This window comes from Sorex fumeus, unplaced genomic scaffold (assembly GCF_029834395.1).
Source record: "Sorex fumeus unplaced genomic scaffold, SorFum_2.1 ptg000115l, whole genome shotgun sequence".
In the NCBI taxonomy this organism is placed as follows: Eukaryota; Metazoa; Chordata; class Mammalia; order Eulipotyphla; family Soricidae; genus Sorex; species Sorex fumeus.
The window spans coordinates 3,009,346-3,019,250 of NW_026606172.1; positions in this window are offsets into that span (position 1 = coordinate 3,009,346).

A 9,905-nucleotide genomic window follows, 5' to 3' on the forward strand; every position below is an offset into this window, starting at 1 on the left:
AAAGTACTGTCAAAACATAAACACAGGGAGAATTGAATGATAAAATAGTTGTGGAGTAAAATCATACAACTACAAACTAAGAAATGCCACGGAACCACAGTTCCCAATAGAATTTAAGAGAAGTGAGAGGCAGAATGTGTTCAGAGCATTTGGAAGGAGTTAACCGGAGAAGGCATTTATTTTGGGGCATCTAACCCCCGGAGTCACCAGAGAAACACTTTATGTTGTTCCAAGCCACCAACTCTGTGATTCTTTGCTAATGCAGTCAAAGAAAACTATCATGCAGAGCACTAACTACATTTAATTTATGTGTCTTAAAAATTTTACCCCCCCCCCAAAAAAATCCAAGACCAAATATGCTCAAAGAGGATGAAAGAACTTGTTTAATTTTGAGTCTGTCTAATAACCAAGTTAGTTAAAGTGAATGATTAGTTCACATGGTTAATTTTGACTAAAATAGGTAATAGTAAAGGAAACAATTTTTAGTGAAGTTGGATAATTTATCCTATATAAATTATAAATACAACTCTATAATACAAAAACAAATTTAGATACATTTGTTCAAGGCATAAAGGGAAACATCCATGAAAACATCAATAGTTTTTTATTTGAATTCCTTCCTCATAGGAAATGTATTTGATAATGCCACTTTCTTACAAACTAAATTTGTAACAAAATTTTAATTAATTACTAGAATTTTATTTTCATAGAAAGAAGATATATTGCTAGCAAATAATTTGATAAATTACAAAAAATAAATGAATAAAAAATTAAGGTTTAGAAATTATGTTAAAGTTAGATGCTTGTTAACTTATTTTATTTTTCTTTAAAAAGTTTACTTAAAATGTAAGACTTTGGAAGAAATAAACATTTAAAGGCAGATTAAAAGTAAATATTTGAAAACAATGTAACTGATAAATGATAAAAATTCCAAGCATGTAAGGAACTCATAACAGTCAATATAAAAAAACAAAAGACCTTATCAAACAATGAGCAAAAAAACCTGAATAGAATTGGCTCTATTCTATTTTATGCTTTCTAGATGACATACAAATCGGACAGGTATATGAAAAGGTATTCAATATCTCTAATCATCAAGGAAAGTACAAATCAAAGTCACAATGGGATATCACATCAAATCCACTGGGATGACTGTTCTCAAAGAAATAAAAGATAACAAGTGTTAGCAAAGATGCAGAGAAAAGAGAACCTTTGTACACTGTGTGTCAGAATATAAATTAATACAGGAAATTGAAAAACTTAAAAAACACTAAAAATAAAACCGCCATATGGCCATCGAGCTGTTTGAGAAAGGTACTGTAAGGAAGCTAGTACCTCAAAAATATATCTGAAGTTCCATGCTTATTATAGCATTATTCTTAATAGCCAATAAATAGAATCAGTCTGTCTTTTGGCAGATGAGTGAATAAAAATTTGTGGTCTTTATTTGACTGTCTATTTAAAAAATGTTTTATTTTTGTGAGTTTTTTTATATATCTTTGTGTTGGACTTATGATGTACAAATATCTTCAATTTAGTAGTATGATTTTAATTTTGTTGTAACCTCTTTCTTTGGAAAATCTTTTCAATTTAATAACTTCCATTTGCTTATTTTTTATTTTGTTTCCTTTCCTAATAAGTCTAGCCCCCCCAAAACTGCTAAGGTAAATGTCAAGGAGTGTGTTGCTTATGATATTTTTTAATTTTAATTACTTTAAAGTGTAAGACTTACATCTAGACATTTCAAGCTATTTGAATTAATTTTATGTATGATATTAAATTATGATCAGTTATTTGCCTATGATTGTCCTATTTTTACAGTACCATTTATTGGAGATTTACTTGGTTCTTTGTAAGCTGTTGAATTTTTGTCATAAATCAATTAGTTATCCCTGGTCCCTTTGTCATAAATGAGTTCACCATCCACATATATACTTATATATATCATAGGCTGGAGTGATAGCACAGCAGTAGGCTGTTTGCCTTGCGTGCAGTCAACCCGGCTGGCCGAGCCGGGTTCAATTCCTCCACCCCTTTCGGAGATCCCAGCAAGCTACCGAGAGTATCTAGCCCACATGCCAAAGCCTGGAAAGCTATCTGTGATGTATTCAATATGCCAAACACACTAACAAGTCTCAAAATGGAGACGTTACTGGGCCTGCTCCAGCAAATCAATAAACAACGGGAGGACAGTGCTACAGACATAAACATATATTCAGAAATATATACTTATTTCTTGAGTCTCAATTTTGTTTCACTGGTACATTTTTGTTTTTATCTCAATATGTGTTATTTTAATTACTTTTATTTTGTAGTTATTACTATGTCAAATGTAAAATGCTTTCACTTTTGCTCTTTTTTCTGAGTAATGCTTTTTTGTTAGTCATGGTCTTTTCTAGTTTCGAATAGGTTTTATGATCTTTTTGTTCTATTTTTTTCTTAAGAATATTCTTCATATATTTTCTCAGACTTGCATTGAAACTTTATATTAAGTAATATAATTTTTAACAATGGTAATTCTGCAAATCCAAGACTATAGCATACCATTTTATTGCATTTTATCTTATTTATTTCAAAAATGTCTTCACCTTATTTGTACAGATCTATAATATTGATATAATATTCATTCCCAGATATTTGATTAATTTTAATGTGATTATAAATGGATTAATTACAGACGTTTAACTTCTCTTTATGCTACTTGATTATTTTTATGTAGAAATATAATACATTTACATGTAAAACTTTTTAGTCTGCCACTTTACTCTTATTTGTTTCTTAGTTAAAATATATTTTTTAAATAGAGTCTTTGAAATTTTCTTGGTATATTAGTGGATCATCTTCAAGTAGTGATGACTACTCTGTTTATCCAATTTGCATATATTTTATATCTTTTATACACATTGTTCTTCTTAGAAATTACAATATTATATTGAATAGTTTGTGGTGACAGCAGACATCCTTTTAATTTTTTTGCAAGAACTGGAAACAACCATTGATAAAAAGTCAACGAATGATAAAAATGTGACATAAGAGTATGATCAAATATTACTTAGTGATTAAGAAAAATAAGTTACTGCCATTGTAACAAAGCAGATAAATTTAGAGGATGTTATTTTCAGTGAAATAAGCAAGACAAGGATAATAACCCATAGTTTCACTGATGCATGGCATTTACGTTAAACAAAGATTGAACTGAATTTTTAAATGAAAAAAAGGTAAGAAAATTGGTAAAAGAGAAAAGAAGGATAGAAGTTTGAAAAAAAGGGTAGAACTGAACTATTTTAGTGATGTACTTAATACAGTCTACCTACATGATGATATTCAAAGAAGATCAACTGAGAGCTATAATGTTAGACTCCAACAGCACTTCCAAAAATAAAAAACAAACAAATTTTGGTATATAATCATGTATATATGTAAAACTATTAACAGTCTCAAAAGAGGAGCATTTGTCATTTCCAACAGACTGGACAACTTGGGAGATACAATGCTAGTGAAAAGTCAGTTACAGAACTTAAAAAAGAAAAGGATGGATTCACCTTTTAAAACTAAGGGAGAGAAATAAACAAAACATGTTTGCCAAGGTAACTTGGGGTATAGATAGACAGGAGAAAGATTAAAGTTGTCATTATATATAATTATGGCTGTAGTTATTAGTTCCGTATTAAATACTATTAACTAAGAAACTGTATTTCAGATGATTTTATTACTGCAGTCAGGGCTCTTATCTTTGACAATCAAATATTCGAAGCAGGATAGGAAATAAAATAGTAAAACTCCTGGAGACTGTTTAGGAAATGATGGAAAAGTTCTCAAAAATGAAGGGTTTTAGAGTGTTCCCAGGTTCTCTGCCTTTTCATAGCTTTCTAAATAAAGTAGGTGAGTAAGCACTTTGGAAAATGTTTTTATTAAACCAAGATGCAGCCTGTCTCCTATCCTCAAATTCCCTCTGACCTTGATAGCAGGCTGGCAGCATGTTAAGATGGCTATCACTTGGCCATTTGTGCGATCAGGCCTGAATTTGTGACATTCTGTCCTCACATTTCATTCTTAAAGCAATTTTTCCTGATCTCATCCTACCTATTACCCTTGATTCATGTCACTCTTAATATAAACACACACAGACACACACACACAACAATTATGTGAGAGACATGCCAATCTAATTCTATTTACTTTTATAAACATTGCATTACAGTATAGCTTATCTATACATAACCATTATTTAATAGATAAAAGACATAAAATAGTCCAAAGTGAAGAAGAAAATATCACAAAAGTCAGATATATAAGATTAAATTGAAAAGTATATTGGTACTAGGAGACAATGATTATCTATCATATTTTCTAAACAGATAAATCTAGGATACTTTTTCTACATCTATGCTCTTAAATGTAAATTAAATACTATTATTATCCATCATTACAGATTCTATGATACTTAGCTCCTACTCACCTCTACTTCATATAAAGTTTCTATGGCTAAATATTATTTCAAGTTATAGTTAATAACCACTTATTACTCATTAATTCTTATTATCTTATTCCTCTGTACCTACACATGAATCCTATTTTTTTAATTTTATTGAATCACTGTGAGATAGGTACAACCTCTCAGGTTTGGGTTACAATCACACAATGATCAAACACCCATCCCTACACCAGTGCACATTTCCTACCACCAATATCCTGGTATACCCCCCCCCCCCTTTCCCACTCTCCCCTGCCTCCATGGCAGACAATTTCCCCATACTCTCTTTCTACTTTTGGTCATTGTTTTGCTATATAACTACTGAGAGGCCATCATGTTTGGTTCTTTATCTACTTTCTGCACACATCTCCCATCTCGACTGATTCCTCCAGTCAGTTTTCTTAGTGATCCTTTCTCTATTCCAGCTGTCTTCTCCCCTTTGCTGATGAGGCAGGCGTCCAGCTATAGAGCAATCTTCTAGTCCCGTGTGTCTATTATCCTTAGGTGTCAGCCTCATGTTATGTTGTTTTGTTCTCCACAAATGAGTGCAGTCCTTCTATGTCTGTCCCTCTCTTTCTGACTCATTTCACTTAGCCTAATAATCTCCATGTCTATCCATTTATAATCAAAGTTCATGACTTTTATCTCTCCTGACAGCTGCATAGTATCCCATTGTGTAGATATACCAAAGTTTCTTTAACCAGTCATCTGTTCTAGGGCATTCCCACCAACAGTGACAGAGTGTCCCTTTTCCTCCACATCCATGCCAGCACTGGTTGCTTTTGTTCTTTTGAATGTGTGCCAGTCTCTGTGGTGTGAGATGATATCTCATTGTTGTTTTGATTTGCAACTCCCTGATAGCTAGCGATGTGGAGCATTTTTTAATGTGCCTTTTGGCCATTTGTATTTTTTTTTTTTGAGGAAACTTCTGTTCATTGCTTGTCCCCATTTTTTGATGGGTTTGGAGGTTTTTTTTCTTGTACAATTCTACTAGTGTCTTGTACATCCTGGATTTTAATCCCTTATCAGAAGGGAATTGGGTAAATATTCTTTCCCATCCTGTGGGCTCTTTCTGTATTTTGGTCACTGTTTCTTTTGAAGTGTAGAAGATTCTTGGTTTGATGTAGTCCCATTTGTTTATGTTTGCTTCCACTTTCTTGGTCAGTGCTGTTTCATCCTTAAAGATGTTTTTAGCTTCAATGTCGTGGAGAGTTCTGCCTACATTTTCCTCTATGTACCTTATGGATTCATGTATCATATTGAGGTCTTTAGTCCACTTTGATCTGACTTTTGTGCCTGGCGTTAGACAGAGGTCAGAGTTTATTTTTTTTGCAGGTAGCTATCCAGTTTTCCCAGCACCACTTGTTGAAGAGGCTTTCCTTGTTCCACTTCATATTTCTTGCTCCTTTGTCAAAGATTAAGTGGTCATATATTTGGGGGTCTGTGTCAGAATATTCAACTCTGTTTCATTGGTCTGCAGGTCTGTTTCTAGGTTAGTACCATGATGTCTTAATTACTACTGCTTTGTATTACAGTTTGAAGTTGGGGAGGATAATGCCACCCATTTTCTTTTCCCCAAGGATTGCTTTAGCTATTCTTGGGGGTTTATTGTTCCATATGAATTTCAGGAGTGTTTTGTCTATTTCTTTGAAAAATGTCATGGGTATCCTGATAGAGACTGCATTGAATTTGTATAGTGTTTTGGGCAGTATTGCCATTTTGATAATGTTAATCCTCCCTCTCCATGAGCAGGGGGGTGTGTCTCCATTTCCTAGTGTTCTCTTTTATTTCTCAAAGTAGTGTTTTGTAATTTTCCTTGTATAGGTCCTTCTCTTTGATTAAACTGACCAAGGTACTTGATTTTCTGAGGTACTATCGTGAACAGGAATTATTTTAATGTCTATTTCTTCTCTTTCATTATTTGTATATAAGAAAGTCATGGACTTTTCGGTGTTGATTTTGTAGCCTGCCACTTTACTAAACTGACCTATTGTTTCTAGGAGCTTTTCTGTAAAGTCTTGAGGGCTTTGTAAGTATCATATTCTAAAGTATCATATCATCTGCAAATAGTGATTGTTTGACCTCTTCCTTTCCTATCTGTATTTCCTTTATACATTTCTCTTGCATAACTGCAATGGCCAGGACTTCCATTACTATATTGAATAGGAGTGACAAAAGTGGGCAACCTTGTCTTGTGCCTGATCTTAGAGGGAAGGCTTTTAGTTTTTCCCCATTGAGGATGACACTTGCCATAGGCTTGTGGTAGATGGATTTGACTATATTGAGTAAATTCCTTTAATGCCCATTTTTCTGAGAGTTTTCATCATAAACTGATGCTGGATCTTGTCAAATGCTTTCTCTGTGTCTATTGATATGATCATATGGTTTTTATCTTTTCTTTTGTTGATATGATGGATTATCTTGATCGATTTCCAAATGCTAAACCATTCTTGCATCCCTGGGATGACTCCTACTTGGTCATGGTATATGACCTTTTTTCATGAGTCCTTGGATTCTATTTGCTAGGTGTTTATTGAGGATTTTGCGTCTATGTTCATCAAAGATATCAACCTGTAATTCTCTTTCTTTGAGATATCTCTGTCTGCTTTTGGTAGCAGGGTGATATTTGCTTCATAGAAACTGTTCAGAAGTGTTGTTGATACTTCAAAAAGAGAATTGGGAATAAGTCCCTTTAAAGATTTGGGGGCTGCAGAGATAGCACAGCGGGTAGGGCATTTGCCTTGCACTCGGGCAACCCAGGTTAAATTCTCAGCATCCCATATGGTCCCCTGAGCACCGCCAGGAGTTACTCCTGAGTGCAGAGCCAGGAGTAGTAACCCCTGTGCATCGCCGGTTGTGTCGCAAAAAGGAAAAAAAAAAGATCTGGAAGAATTCACTAGTGAATCTATCTACGACATGACTTTTGTGCTTGGGGAGACTTTTTATTACGATTTCAATTTCCTTGATGGTGATAGGTGTGTTCAAGTATTCCAAGTCTTCTTGGTTCAGCCTTGGGAGGATACAGGAATCTAGGAATTTATTCTTTTTCAAGAGGTTTTTGTGTTCCGTGGCATAAAGCTTCTCAAAGCACTCCCCGAGGATCCTTTGAATTTCTGTAGTTTCTGTTGTAATGACCCCCTTTTCATTTCTGATTTGGTTTATTAGGGTTTTCTATCTGCCTTTCTTTATGAGTCTTGCTAGAGGTTTATCAATCTTGTTTATTTTCTTGAAGAACCAGCTCTTGATTTCACTGATCTTTCATATTTGTTTTTGGGTTTCCATCTCATTAATCTCTGCTCTGAATTTTATTATTTCCTTCCACCTGTTCAAATTGGGCTCCTTTTGTTGGTAATTCTCCAAGCTCTTAAGCTGTGAGGTTAGGTTACTTATGTTGGGTTGCTCCTCCTTCTGGAAGAATGCTTGTAGAGCTATAAACTTTCCTATTAACACAGCTTTTGCTGTGTCCCATAAGTTTTGGTAACTCGTGTCCTCATTTTCATTCGTTTCCAGGAATCTTTTGATTTCTTCTTTGATTTCCTTTCTAAGCCTCTCATTGTCCAATAGTGAGCTGTTTAATTTCCAGGTGTTTGATTTAGTTTTCTGTTTGTGTGTGTTTGTGATTTACTTCTAATTTCAGTGTGTTGTGGTCTGAGAAGATTGTTGATATAATCTCTTTATGTTCTTAATTTTATGGAGGCATGTTTTGTGGCTCAGCATGTGGTCTATCTTGGAGAATGTTCCATGCACACTTGAGAAGAATGTGTATTCAGCTTTTTGAGGAAAAAGTTTCCTGTATATATCTACTAAGTTCCTTTCTTCCATTTTTCCCTCAGATAAAGTATGTCCTTGCTAAGCTTGAATCTGTTTGATCTATCAAGAGGTGATAAAGTGGTGTTGAAGACTCCCACTAGTATTGTGTTGCTATCAATGTCTTTCTCCAAGTTTCTCCAAGTTTACTGGTCCCTCATTAGGTGCATATACATTTAGTATTGTAAGTTATTCCTGTTGTACAGATCCCTTGATCAATAAGAAATGGCCTTCACTGTCTCTCGTGACCTTCTTCAGTCTGAAATCAATGTGGTCTCATACTAGGATGGCTACCCCAGCTTTCTTATAGGAGTTGTTTGCCTATAGAATTGTTTTCCAGCCTTTGATTTTGAGCCTGTGTTTGTTCTGATTATTGAGATGTGTTTCTTGCAGGCAGCAGAATGTTAGGTTCAATTTTTTAATCCATCCTGCCACTCTATGTCTTTTAATTGGTGCATTTAGCCCACTGACATTGAGAGATTTTATTGTTACGGGGTTTTGTCCCATTTTTCAGTTGAAATTTGGTGTATTTGAGGTGCCTATCTTGTCTTAATGTAACCCATTTAGTTGTTCTTGTTACCATGGTTTTGAGTCTATGAAGTTCCTGAACTGCTGTTTGTCTGTGAAACTGTGTGTTGATCCTTCTGTTATGAATGAGAGTCTTGCTGGGTAAAGTATTTTTGGTGAGGCGTTTATTTCATTGAGTTTTGCCCATGAGGGTTTCATCAGACAAATCAGCTGTGAATCTTGAGGATACTCCATTATAGGAAATTTCTTTCTTTGATCTTGCTACTTTCAGAATTTTGTCTCTATCTAGGGTTTTGGTCATTTTGATCAGGATGTGTCTTGGGATATTTTTATTCTGATTTCTTCTAGTTGGTATCCTCTGGGCCTCCTGAATGTGGTTGTGTGTTTTCTTCAGCTTTGGAAATGTAACAATGATGTCTTTGACAGTTTTTTCTTTGTCAGGGTTTTCTTCCTGTCCCTCTGGGACTTCAGTAGTTCTTATGTTACTCCTCTTGCTTCATTATGATCTTCTCTTGCCATCTGTTCCCAGATTGTGAGTCTCTTTTCCATTTTCTGCTCTTTTCTGGAGAGTCTCTGGACTTCATTTTCAAGCTCACTGGTTCTCTCCTCAGCAGCTGTTACTCTGCCGTGGAGGTCTTCCACTGAGTTTTTCAATTCGCCTACCTGGTTTTTCAGGTCCGACATTTCCGTTTGTAATTTGGTTTGCGTTTTCCTCATTTCTACTTTCAAGTCCTCTTGTCTTTAATTGGCATTGATTTCCATTGTTTCTTTTAGCTCCCTAATCATCCTCTGTAGCTCCCTTCTAAATTCCTTGTCAAAGAGGTTGTCTAGCACTTCATTACTGTTGGGGTCTTCTGGGCTAGCCTCTTCGATAAGAAGATTGGTGAGCTTCTGTGTTGCTTTACCATTGTGTCCTGCGTGGTTTAGACCTTCACACTCAGTGTTCTATTCTGCTTATGAGGAAGAATTAATTGAGGTGGGTTTAATGAATTATTGGCTAATGTGCTTCTGGTGGTTAAGCTAATCTAGTGAAAGTTCCATCTAAGAGGTAACTTATGTTTTCTATGAAAAATGTAGGGGTAAAATAATTCACGGC